The following is an 11,695-nucleotide window of genomic DNA, read 5'->3' as shown; positions in this document are numbered from 1 at the left end:
AACAATCTCATTAAAATTAGCGGTAAAGAAAATCCCTTACATGATAATTACGCAGTGAGTTGAGAGAGAAACATAAAATTGGCATGGGCTTTTGACAGAAAATCAGAACGGACAGGGTGACAAGTAAAGTTGTCCTTCAGCATCCAAATTATTGCTGCTCATTTAATTGGCCACCGGCTGTCTAACATTCACTGGTATTGGGAACACAGGATATAAGGACTTTGTGGCCTATTACACAATATCACAAGAATAAATGTTTATCTTCCATTGAACCAAGCCTGACCGCTTCTCCACTCATTGGCAGCTATGATCAGGACTGTTAAATAATCGAAATCAGATTATACTGCACAATAGAACACGGTGCTATTTAGTTATAAGGGCAGCACGGTGACATAGTACCACAGTTAGCACTGCTCCAAGGATCGGGATACAATTCCCAGCTCTTTTCACTGCATTGTGGAATTTGCGAATTCTCCCCATGTTTGCCTGGGTTTCCTCCAGGTGGTCCGGTTTCCTCCCACAGTGCAAAGATGTGCGGGTTATGTTGATTGGCCATGCTCAATTACCACTTAGTATCCTGGCATGCTTAAGTTAGAGGGAGTGACAGGGTAAATATATGGGATAGGGCCTGGGTGGGATTGTTGTCTGTGTAGACCTGAAGGGCCGAATGGCCTTCTTCTGCACTGCAACGTTTCATTGATTGCTGTAAGAGATTCTGCCGTTTAAATGAGTTGCAAATCTCTGGCAATATTCTCGGGATCACTTCTGTTCAAGGCAAATTCATGATTTGCTTATCATTTTATTGATTGTGTTGCCATTACACTGATCTCAGCAGACTGCAAAATTGGAAACAGTTCTGTGTCGCATTTTATTAAGTCGTTCACAAATAGGCTTTAATTATTGGAATGACACCTACGAGAAGTTAAACGAACAAAATAGCATCTGGTCAATTTATTATTTTCTGATACAATTTAACCACATAATGATGAGGGTATTCATTTAAAACATTTGCTTAGAATGGGTACCATTTAAAATGTGCATTTCTTGTTGGAATGAAACATTTATTGTCTAAAAGGCTAAATCTCATTTTGTTCCATAAGGATTCACGCTAATCTGCCCCACACAGCATTTAGCAGCAATCCAGCCGGTTGCCAAACGCCCAAAGTTAATTACAGGAAACATCTGGTGGTGTTTATACTTGCAAATCAAAGATTTGTTTCCTCAGTACTGACCGCTTGTCTGTAAACTCTAAGGGAGATGTGTGGGGGAAGTTTTTCAGGCAGAGAATGTTGGGTACAAATGTCAAATTCTTAACAGTGTCAATGAGGAATATTCATAAACAAATCTACCTGGCAACAAGACTGGAGGCAATTTACTTTTATCAAGTTGTAAACGTGTTTGAACTGTTCCCATTTCTCAGGAAAGGAAAGTTAACCAGGTTCTCTGGCACATTGTTAGCAACAATGGTGATCTCACCAACACATCAGGACATTGCGATGGTTGGTTGAAAAGAAATGCAGGTAGACTGTGAGAGATGACTCAAAGAGAGGACTGATGTTAAAGAAAAAGAACAAAGAATAAAGAAAATTACAGTACAGGAGCAGGCCTTTTGGCCCTCCAAGCCTGTGCCGATTATAATGTCCCAACAAAACTAAAGAAGAAACTTTCTGCCCTTACTTGGTCTGTACCCCTCTATTTCCTCCATATTCATGTACCCACGCAGTTACCTCTTAAATGATGCGAATGTGCCTGCTTCCACCACCTGCTCTGGTAGCGGGTTCCAGGCACCCAGCACTTTCTGCCTGAAAAACTTTCCGCACATACCTCCCATAAATTTTCACCCTTACACCTTGAGCCTGTCCCCCCTTGTAATTGACACTACCGCCTTCGAAACAGCCTCTGACTATCCATCATGTCTGTCTCTCAAAATTTTCTAGACCACTATCAGGTCTCCCCTCAGCCTCCGTCTTTCCAGTGAAAACAAAGAACAAAGAACAATGAAAATTGCAGCACAGGAACAGGCCCTTCGGCCCTCCAAGCCTGCACCGATCATGCTGCCAGACTGAACTTAAACCCCCCCTTCTGGGGATCGTATCTTTCTATTCCCATCCTCTTCATGCATTTGTCAAGGCGCCCCTGTCGTCTCTGCTTCCACGACCTCCCCTACCAGCGAGTTCCAGGCACCCACCACGCTCTGTGTAAAAAACTTGCCTGGTCCATCGCCTTTAAACCTTGCCCCTCGCACGTCAAACCGATGCCCCCCAGTGACTGACTCTTCCACCCTGCGAAAAAGTTTCTGACTATCCACTCTGTCCACGCCCCTCGTAATCTGGTAGACATCTATGAGATCGCCCTTCAACCTCCGTCGTTCCAGTGAGAACAAACCAAGTTTCTCCAAACTTTCAGCATCGCTAATGCCCTCCATTCCATGCAACATCCTGTTAAATCTGTTCTGTACTCTGTCCAAAGCCTCCACATCCTTCTGGTAGTGTGGTGACCAGTATTGAACACTGTATTCCAAATCCAGCCTAACTAAGGTTCTATAAAGCTGCAACATGCCTGGTCTCGATGGTGTTGGCTATGAGCACAGGTTATTATAAACTTGGATTTTTTTATACATGACTTGCCAATTTTTAAACTCAATGCCCCGACCGAGGAAGGTAAGCATGCTGTATGCCTTCTTGACGCATTACCTCATATTTGTCCGGAGTAAACTCTATCTTGCATCTCTCCGCCTAAGTCTCCAACAGATTTATGTCCTGCTGTATCCTCTCAACGTCCTAATCACGATCTGCAAATCCACCAACCTTTGTGTCATCAGCAAACTTACTGATCAAACCAGTTGCATTTTCCTCGGAAACAATCCTAGTTTATTCAACCTCTGCTCATAGGCAACACCCTCGAGACCAGGCAACATCGTGATGAAACTTCATTGCACTCTCTCCAAAGCTTCCACGTCCTTCTAGTAGTGTGGTGACCAGAACTCCAGGCAGTACTGCAAGTACGGCCTGCACAAGGTTTTCTATAGCTGTAGTAATGCGTAAACATGCATATTTTTTTTCTCCCTTTGTTTTCATGGGCTGCGGGATCACTGTCAAGACCAATATTCCTTTCCCGCCCCTAACTGTTCATGAATTGAGCGCTTTGCTACGGCATCTCATAAGACATTGAAGGTTCAGCCATATTGTGGTCCGTCTGGAGTCACATCCTGGTGAGAGCAGGTAGGGATGGCGGATTTTCTACATTGGAGAATGAGAGAGGATTCCCTGGTCACCATCGGTACATCTTCCAGATTGTTTCATTTCAATCTCACCAGCTGCCACTGTAAACCCCTATCCCCACATCATTGATCTGAGCCTCTGGATTACGTCTAATGGCATGAATATTACGCCACCATCAGCCCAAAAAATAAACGGATGATTGCGTTGATGCAGGAATGAATGAAAGTTGGGTGCCTGAAAACTTGAATTGAGAAATCAGTGAATTAATTGATGGATGCGTCAGTAGATGTCCCTGAAAGCTGGTGTTCTACATTCCCATATTTGTACTTGACTACTTCATAAGTTGAAGCAGCTGCTTTATTTTATTTGTGTCTGTTTAATACCTTCCACTCATCCAGATTTTCTGGGTGAAATCCATCCCTAGATTACCGGGAGCTAGCATTCATTAAGAGACGGAGGAGATTTTTCGGCGGGACTGATGGTTCTTTACTGATAGTGAAAATATTCATTTCCAAGATAAAAATAAGGGAAAATGATTAGGTTAAGGAGGGCATATATTTCGAACTTGTGGTCCTTTCATGTGCAACAAATCATTGAGCATATCCTCAGTGGCAACAGAAACATTCCCAAATAGTTTAATAATTAGTCGGGATTTTAAGAGTCAACAACCTCGTCTAATGTACAGGTTTTTTTTTTCCATTCATCCTGTCACTTTCAAACTGATCACACACTCCAGTTATATATCAGGAGTTTCTGTCTGATGGTGAGGGGATTACTTGCCAATAAAGCGCAGAGGCTGCCGAGTAGCTGCTCATTGTCCTCGGTCTGAATTAATTCCATTTCTCACTGAGATCTGGGACAGAATTAATTCCTTGGTGACAGAAATGCCAAAGTGATCTCAATGCATTTCAATGTCAAAAAATTGCATTAAATAAACCACTGCATTTCGTATATAATAAAATTCTGAAAATAATTGGTGAAATAATTATTTATCTTTGTGAATTGATGGTAATTGGTGAAATAATTATTCATGTTTGTGAACTGATGATAATTAGTGAAAACAATGATTTATTTTTGTAAATTATGGTAGTTATAGCATCTAGTATGCTATCGTAATCTAAAGTACAGTAATCTATTGAATTTATCGGCATTGGTCAATTTAACTTTCTCTCTTTCTGAATTGATGATTATTAATACCGTTTTGCGCCACACAAGTGACATGCAACGACATCTCCAACATGAAAATTTCTTATAATTGCCCCTTGACATTCAATGGCATTACCAACGCTGAATCGCCCATTTTAAACACGTTGGCGAATACCACTGAGCAGTCCCTGGATGCTGGATTGCCAGATTATTGTTCCGCTAGATTATCAAAACACCTGATAAGCATCCTGTGGCGAATAACTCACTTCTTGACTCCCCAAAACCTGTCCAACATCCACAAGTTACAAGTCAGGAGTGTAATGGGATTCTCTCCAATTGGCTGGATGAGTCCTGCGGGAACGATAGGATAAATGTCCATACAATCAGAAAGCGCTCATCTCGTTCAGTTTGTGATGCCTTCACCTATCTAGCCCTTAAACTCTATTATTCCCTCACTACATCTCTTTATCTCACTATCCTCATTTAACTCAATCCATAAAACTGTCCCTTTATTGACCATCCTTTTAGTCATCCAATGTCTGGTTGCGCAAAAACATGATACTGCAGATGCATGGGATCTGAAAAAAAAACATGCCAGAAACACTCAGCAATCTTTGAGTATTATTGGAGCGGTATTACTGTACCAAGTCTTTCTCTGTCACCACGGCAATTGATCCTCTCAGGTTTCGTAACATCAGATCTTATACTGTTTTTACTGAACTAGGCTATGATTCCGTGGAACCTACAACTGAACTTTTTTTACGTTTTTACTTATTTATTAGAGTCTCAAGTAGGCTTACATTAACACTGCAATTGAGTTATTGTGAAAATCCCCCAGTCGCCACTCTCTGGCACTTGTTCGGGTACACTGCGGGAGAGGTTAGCATGGAAAATGCACAGAACCAGCACATATTTTGGACTGTGGGAGGAAGCCGGAGCACCCGGAGGCAAATCAATATAGACAGAGACAGAGGGAAAACCTAAGCCAGGAAACGAAACCAGGTCGCTGGCGCTGTGAGGCAGCCGTGCTAACCACTGTACCACTATGCCGCCCCACACTTGCTATAGTGCGGCCATGTGTGCGTTTATATTTCACTGCACATTGAGTTTAGTTTGATTACACTCAATTATTGAGTTTGAATACTTCAATTATTACTGCATTTAACCATGCAATCGTTTTATTGCATATGAATTGTTTCAGTTATGACTGGACTAGACATGTTTCATTTTATCTTTCTTCCAACACTGTACGTATGTTCATAACGCGATCTGAAGTTTAGTTTATTAATGCACAGTGCCTTGCTTCTATTTGTGCCCCAATTAATCCTTTCTCGGTTATTGCTACGTTAGACACTGATTACTTTAGGTGGAGTCGCATCCAGTCATGCACTAGGCCATGCCTCTTTATATACTACATTTGACTCCTTCTGAGAGATTATTGTCACAGACATTGTATCTATTCACATTACATTCTATGCAGTTTCATTTATTAATACACGTGGAAATGCCGCGAGATAAACTACGAGTTTTCATTTCTCCAGTGTTGTTTATCTGCATAAAGTGTCCATTATGTTCCATTAGGCTCCTTCTCGGTTATTATGGTGTTCGGCTCTATTTAATTCACTATTAAACGGACGTGTGACTCGATTTGTATTACATTGGGTTCTAATAATAAAACGGAGACTGTCTCAGTTATTACTTCTCTACAAAATGCATTTGATAGTTAGTGTGAGAGAGAGAGAGAGAAAGAGAGAGAGAGAGAGAGAGAAAGGGAGAGAAAGAGAACTAGTTGACTTGATGGATATTAACTTTTTAAAAATATTATATATGCGTATGGGTGAAAGCTGTCAATCGCCTTTGGTTGGAAAAATACGTTTCGTCTTCTTAATGACTATTAGCTGTTGTGCACGATATCTAATCACTCTCGTATTGTGTGTAATATTTGTTTGGAAGCTTGGGGTGAATCTTGTAACATGATCTGATTCAAAAGAGACTTAGGAACTGAATAAACGTCTCAATGTTGCAATGCAAATAGACACTAAAGGTTAATTTAGCATGACCAATCCACCGAAGATGCACATCTTTGGGCTGTGGGAGGAAACGAAGCACCGAGAAAGAAACCCAAGAGGCAGAACGTGCAACCTCACACAGACAGACCCCCAAGGCCAACATTGAACCTGGGTTAGTCGTAAGAGAGCAGTGTTAGCCATTTTGTAACCATACCACCCCTGTGAGTGCACTTGTATGTGTTAGTGTGGATGTGGTTGCATCTGAAACATATATTTTTTCATTGTTTACAAAAGTGAGCTGCAATTAACTGTAATTGTCTTTAAGCATGTTATGATAATTTATTGAGTATTCACTTATGGATCCTATGCCTCAGTCAATACCTAAAGGTAATGAATTGCCCTGGACGCTCCTAAAAGAGATGTTTATTTTATTTTTATTATTCACAAGTAAGGCTTGCATTAGCACTGCAATGAAGTTACTGTGAAATTGCCGTATTCGCCAAACTCCGGCGCCTGTTCGGACCAATGTGCCTAACCAGCACGTCTTTCAGGTTCTGGGAGGAAACCGGAGTACCCGGAGGAAACCCATGCAGACACGCGGAGAATGTGCGAACTCCACACAGACAGTGACCCAAGACAGGAATCAAATCCGGGTCCCTGGCACTTTGAGGCAGCAGTGCGAACCACTGTGCCTTCCGCTGATAAGGCAATGCATCTTTCAAATGACTGACTGTGCTTGTATTCTCCTCTCTCTGTCTCAGACTGTACCTAAATCAGATAACCTCTCTTCTCCCTCTCTCTCAGTCCATCAACTGACAAAAACAGGTACCTGCCGGACCTGGCAGCTAGTAGTAAACAATGCTTAAGTTTTTGCTTCAGGTACCTTCTAACTGAAAAGATGAATCACAAAATTCTCATCAGAGGAAATTCAGTGAGAGAAACAGACTATTTCACTCGCATTACCTGTCCCCTCACTTACCCCCACACAACACCTAACACATCTACATTTTTCTGTTCTAGAATAACTCTGTGAGCAAAATTATTACTTGAATTTTCCTTTTTTTTCTCCAAGTCCCCTTCAGTTAATGTGTTAAAACCCAAATATTGTCATTGGTTTTATTCTTTAAAATTGGAATGGGTGTAAATGTAATGCTGAGAGCGGCAGTAATCTCTCTGTTTTTTCTTGGTGCTCTCAGAGTGAGTTCACCTTCACAGGCAGGGAGACTGTTCATGGAGATAACATCAAACTGACTCCGGCTGTTTTGAACAACTTGGTGTTTCTCTGCTGCCGGTTCCAAACCGCACATCTCAGTTCTGAGCAGAAAATAAATCCAGGGGCCACAATCTGATGAGAAGACCTGTCAAGACAGCCGATATCTGTCCACAGCGTTAGGGCAGAGTCACAGTAGTCACCTTGCTGTGACAATTACAAATGAGGCTGTTATGATCTATTTAGCGCTTCCATTGCAGGAGATAAGTGAATGGTCAGTGGATCAGTCACTGAGCTCCCTCTGTTCTCTGAAGCCGGGAAATGATAGCATAAGTTACCTTCCATTATTTTAACATCCTTTCTCTATCCATCTCCGTCCTTTACTGAGACTTAATAGAAGAGAATATTTATATAGCTGTCGTCTTGTGCCAATCCTGTCTTTTAACAGAACTTGAGTGTGTTGATAATTGCCAGGAACAATTCCGATATTCATTACACTTTACAAATCATCGCTTTCAACAGAATAACACACGATATAAGTTGTTTAGGAAAAGCACAATTACCCTTCATATTTGATGCACAGTTTTTCCTCCGATGAGGTTTTGAAATTTCAAATTTTAGTCATCGCATGTGCTAAGCTGAAGATTTAAACCTTGTTTTCTGCAAGATGCCGGATCGGACATTTGTCTGTCTGTGTAAGTGGGGAACTATTGGTAAGAATGAGAAGGAACAGGTGATTTTCTGTTCCTCTGACAGATGCAGCATTGTCGCCTCAGATATCAAAAATCTCTGGGAATATTAACCCTCAGTCAGATTGGAGTTAGTCACTCCTGCGTTTGGCGTGACATTTCTCTCCGTATTTACCACACAAATCGCTATGTCACTCACAATGACACAGAAACCTGCGTTAAGGCCATAAGAATCACTGTTTCCTTATATCAGCGTCAAGTCTGTCCACAGACCCGACAGTCTCTGTTATTGATAGACTTGAGCCGGTTATTCAAATTCTAGCACTCTAACTTTCTACGATTACTTCTGCAAACAGTTTCACAATCAATTCAGAATAAGGACCTATCTCTGGTTTGGTACATTTGACTCCTCCTAGTTATTATTAGACAAAGTACTTTTCTTTACTGATCACACAAATAACTTTTCTGTTTATTCTAAAGTTATAGCAGGTCCAGTCTCTCTTATTCCATGCAGCCCAAATATTGGTTTATATTACTCCCATGAAGAGTTTATGTTACCATTGCACTGGCATATCTGTCTTTATTCATAATTTATAGCATGTGGACGTCGCTGGTTAGGTCAGAATTGGTTGCCTGCTCTTATTGACCCATATAAAGTGGTGATGAGCTGCCGCCTTGAATCTCTGCAGCCCATATACACCAGCCCCTACTACTTTGTACATTACACAAGGTCTGGTCTCTCTTTATGCTACATGTAATCCTCATTCATTTTTAAAATCAATTTTTCTAGATTGTACAATCTGCAGGGAGTTCAATCAGTCTAAAATATTTCGGGCGATTACTGTGTGATTTGGAAAGGTAACGTTCAAATTTGTAGAAACAGAAATATTGCACATTCTCTGGCGAGAAGCAAAGGTTTCCATCCTTTGCATCAATAGCAATAAGAAGTCTGAGAATTCCGAGAGTCTTTATCTCCTGTCAAGTACAGCCCAGGAACGTTTTTGCCATCATTTGCGCGTTCGAATTTTGTGTGAGGCCTTTCTGTGAGAGGTTGAGTTAATCATTTGTCAGTAATCCGCTCCTCATTCACGACGTGATTTAATCAATTTTCCAACTGAGCTCGAAAGACATGAGAGTCGATGCTGGGAACGAAATAGACTATCTGAAATCACTCCAAAAGCAACAACGCACAACAGAACGGTTATCAATAAATAATTACATTTTTAAATAATCTTCAATTCAAATGCATGGAGTGATTGGAGTTTTTGTACACTCACAGAAGGCAGAAATGGATTGAAGGCTATCACTGGGACAACTGAATGGAAATTGCTACAACAAAGGTCATTTTCTCCATTGAGGGTTATTGAAAAATAAGTAAGCGCTCAAATATCTGACGTGGGAAATGATGAAATATTTCATGGACATAGAACCATATAACTCTACAGTGCAGAAAGGGACCATCTGACCCAATGCTTCTGCATTCCACCTAGGCCCTCGTCTTTGTCATATCCCTTAAACCACGCGCATTTAATATAGCGAATCCATATAACCTACACATCTTTCGACAGTAAGGGGCAATTTAGCATGGCTAATACACCTAACATGATCATAGAAATCATAGAAATCATAGAAACCCTACAGTACAGAAAGAGGCCATTCGGCCCATCGAGTCTGCACCGACAACAATCCCACCCCCATATCCCTACATATTTTACCCGCTAGTCCACGCATCCCAGGACACTAAGGGACAATTTTAGCATGGCCAATCAACCTAACCCGCACATCTTTGGACTGTGGGAGGAAACCAGAGCACCCGGAGGAAACCCACGCAGTTTTAATAATACAATTTAATAATTTAATAATACAATTTAATAATACAAAGAAAAGGCCTAGTACACCAATTATTGACACATCACCTGCACTGATATGAAGGAAGACTGGGTCCAGTTCAGTAGATACTGAAAGAGGGTCAAGCGTATTAAGAGTGTGTGTTTTTTTTGTAATATAAACAGAGAGGTTCTGTACGAATTGTAACAAAGACAAGATCGATTCTAATGTACACAGAGACAATGGCCTCCATAATATAAACTGGTGGGCAGTTCCGAAATAGGATCATAAAAGGCACAGGATTTTGCAGCACGGAAAGAGGCCTTTCAGCCAATCGGCCATTGTATCCGTTGCAGCCATCAGTCCACAGGACTCGAAATATTAACTCTTTTTCTCTCTCCACAGATGCTGTCAGTACGACTGGTACAGCCCAGCATTTTCAGTCTTTATTTCAGACTTCCAGTTTCCGCAGTGGATTTTTAAGATTTTTTAAAAGACATTTCAGACCGTGGTCAGAACAAATATGATCTGACTGTAACATCGGAATTCGGATGATATTCAACACCTTAAGAAAGCTTTGACTCGATCAAATGCTTCAATAGCTCCCGTTGTTTAATTGGTTTGAGATAATTTAATCCTGGAACGGAATCTTACGGCGGATAAATATTTGTCGTCGAAACAGGACAGTGAAACAAAGCTTTAGGAAGAATGCAGCAAGAAGATTAACTGGAATTGTTGGATGGTGCAGTTGAAGGGATTCAAGGCCTCATGGATAAAAGATCTATAAGATAGCGAGAGGGACGAGGCGGGGTGGGAGTGGGGGGGGAGGGGGGGGGGTGGTTGGGGCGGTGGGGGGCGGGGGGAGAGGGCGAGCAGGTTTCGGGTGGGGTGCACTGTTTGAAATGTTGATCAAGGCGATTTAAAGGGACAGTTGATTCTTTCACTAGTTCAATGGATTGTTCAGTAACTGTTATTAACATTCCAGCATGAGTTCAGTGTTGGTTCACTGGTTGCTAACATCTTAGGGGAATCTCAATGGAGTCTCTGTAACCAATGTCTTTATGGTAACAGTGATTGCGGGTGTTCCCTTCCAATGAACGACATAAACGGATTACTGGTTAAAAAACAGATATTTATCATTATATTCCAGCAATTATAACTGAATTGTGAAAATTACAATTAAATTAAAGCTGATTAAAACGATAATAACATTAAGACGGCACTTCACTCTCCATTTCCAGACAATTTATATTGTAATTTTGCACAGATATCTGTTCAGGTTGCTTCCATTGTGAGTCCCAGACCAGTCATCATACCAGTACGGAGCTTCACCGTAATAGGAAACGGTGTCTTCAACTCTCACATTTCGAAATTCCAGCCACGATATCTGTTTTGCTTTACTCTGCAACGAGTTAGATTGATGGGCAGGGGATTGGTTCAGGGGTGCCAATTAAGCATAAATATTAACCCAAGGCTCTGGGATAAATTCCTGACATTCTTCTTTGGCAAAATGACCCTGAGGTCACTGGAATTTCACTCAGATTGCAGGCGCATTGCATGGGTTATGTATCAGACCAACAAACAAGAAACCGC

This window comes from Mustelus asterias, unplaced genomic scaffold (genome assembly GCF_964213995.1).
Source record: "Mustelus asterias unplaced genomic scaffold, sMusAst1.hap1.1 HAP1_SCAFFOLD_201, whole genome shotgun sequence".
Lineage (NCBI taxonomy): Eukaryota > Metazoa > Chordata > Chondrichthyes > Carcharhiniformes > Triakidae > Mustelus > Mustelus asterias.
The sequence above is the reverse complement of the archived record's forward strand: the minus strand, read 5'-3'. Positions refer to the sequence as shown.